The sequence below is a fragment of the Alexandromys fortis genome, unplaced genomic scaffold, assembly GCF_014885135.2.
Source record: "Alexandromys fortis isolate MF-2015 unplaced genomic scaffold, M_Fortis_MF-2015_v1.1 scaffold_50, whole genome shotgun sequence".
NCBI classification, from domain to species: domain Eukaryota; kingdom Metazoa; phylum Chordata; class Mammalia; order Rodentia; family Cricetidae; genus Alexandromys; species Alexandromys fortis.
Genome location: NW_026067932.1, coordinates 10589045 through 10591369, shown reverse-complemented (window position 1 = coordinate 10591369; position 2325 = coordinate 10589045).

The following is a 2325-nucleotide window of genomic DNA, read 5'->3' as shown; positions in this document are numbered from 1 at the left end:
GGGATGTGGAAGTGGGAGGGGCTGGGATGTGGAAGTGGGGGTGCTCTTTTGTTTGCTACCCAAGGACTGCCTGTGACAATATGGTGTGGTGACTAACAGGAAGTGAAGAAACGAACCCCCAGGATCTTCCTTCCAGGCTCTGCGGGTCCAGAGGTCCTTCAGGAAGACTGGGGGGATATGGATGGAGGGGAGGCAGAAGAGACAGAGGAGATGGTGGAGATGAAGCCACGAGCAAGGAGAGACCATGGGGGGGGGCGTTGCAGGTCCTTGTAAGCATTCTGCTTTCTTGGGGTGAGGTGGGAAACTTCAGAGGGCCAGAAGCAAAGAAGGGGGGTGGGGATCGGCTCTCGGTGAGTCTGGCTGCTGAGTGGGGAACTGGCTACAGGGTGAGGGCAGAAGCCAGGAGACCAGCTAGTAGGCTGCTGCAGCCGACCAGAGAGGTGACGATGGGACCCAGAAACTGGAAGAGTAAAAGGATAATTCTTCTTTCATTGGCCACCAAAGATGTTCCTAGGGTGTGTCAAGAGGGGAACCACGATATCTTTGTGGATAATGGTGTCTATGTTCACTGTTGGTATTTTATTTGTTTTGCCTCATAATAGTTTCTCAATAGCAAAGTTGCAAAGTCAGCCAATGTGCATAATATACACTCAAAACACTGTGTGTGTGTGTAGTGATTGTGGATATGTGTATGTGTGTGTGTGTGTGTGTGGTATACATGGATATATACGTGTGTGATATGTGTGTGCTGTGTATGCATGTGCGAGGATGTGTGGTACATACAGATGTGTACGTATGTATGTAGATGTGTATGAAGACAAAGGGAGAATTCTAACACCCTGTTTCTATGAGGAAGGGTCTCTCTGAATCTAGAGCTGGGCTGGTGGCCAGCAAGCTATCCTCCTGCCACGGTGTCACCCACATCCCAGGCCTGCCCTGGGGTTACAGACCTGTGTCCAGCCATGCCAGGTGCTTTACCAGAGTGCTGGGGATCTGAACTCAGGTCCTGTGCTTCCCAGCAGGTGCTTGCTCCCGCTGCTCCTCTTCCCCAATACCCCAGATGCGATCTTTGAAGGGAAGCAGGGCACGTACACATTTTTACAGTGTTTTAAAATGACAGACTGGGCCGGGTGGTGGCGCACACCTTTAATCCCATCACACGGGAGGCAGAGGCAGGCGGATTTCTTTGAGTTTCAGGCCAGCCTGGTCTACAGAGTGAGTTCCAGGACAGCTATGGCTACACTGAGAAACCCTGTCTCAAAAAAAAAAAAAATGAAAGATTGGAAAAAGTATTTTGCTCCTTCTGCCACATGAGCATCAGGTCTCGTCTGTAGAAGAAATGCCGTTTATCCAGGGAACGGGGCCTGAGCTGAGCGAAGGCAGAGCAGCGACGGGTGCCTGGGCTTGTCTTCTTGGGCTCCATCACTCAGAAGTGAAGGAAGAATGCGGGACAAGAGAGAGCCCACACAGACAAGCTTCCAGGTCAGGGACTAGAGCAAGGATGCAGGACAAGAGAGAGCCCACACAGACAAGCTTCCAGGACGGGGACTGGAGGGAAGGAGACAAGTGAACAGATGAAACGAAAGGTTTACATTTCCTAACGCCGACCCTGCATCCCCTTCTGCTAGCACTGAGACCCTCTTCCCCCGGCACAGTCCGTTGCCGACAGAATCAGCCCTCCTTGTGTCCACCCTTTTCTGTGCTGTTAGGGGATCACACTAAATCCAGTGGTCAAGCTTATGTACGGCATTTGTGGGATGAGAGTATTTGGCATTTAGTAGCTTAATCTTCACCTCCTCCAGCTTAAGCAAGCAAGGAAACCAACAACAGCAGCAAAGCAGCCTTTTCCAGGAAATAATTCTGTTCAGAGTTGGTGTGGGGGATGGGAGGAGGCTGTAATGCACCACATCTTGCCTGCCCCAGCAGAGTTGGGACTTTTCCCACTCTGAGCAAAAGGCTGTTGCAGGTGGCACCTCCTCCTCGCAGCCGCAACAAAATTCTGTGGGAAGGCTTGGCGTTTTCTTTCCTTTTTCTTTCCTTTTTCTTTCTTTAAGTGTTTCTTATGGGCTGCAAATTACAAATGAGTCTCCTCTTCTTTCACCAAATCATCAACTGGTCCCTGAATCTGAAAGACCGGCATAATTTCGTTGGGAGTATCCAAAAAACCACAGGATCGGTCCAGCCCCATGAGGGCTGTTCAGCTTTTAATTTCTGGAGCAAGACTCAGCAAACAGTAAAACACTTTTGTGGCACTGTGAAGGTTGAGCTTCGCTGTTTGATAAATGAGCAGACGGGCAGGCAGCCCCTCTTTCTTCATTTGTGTGG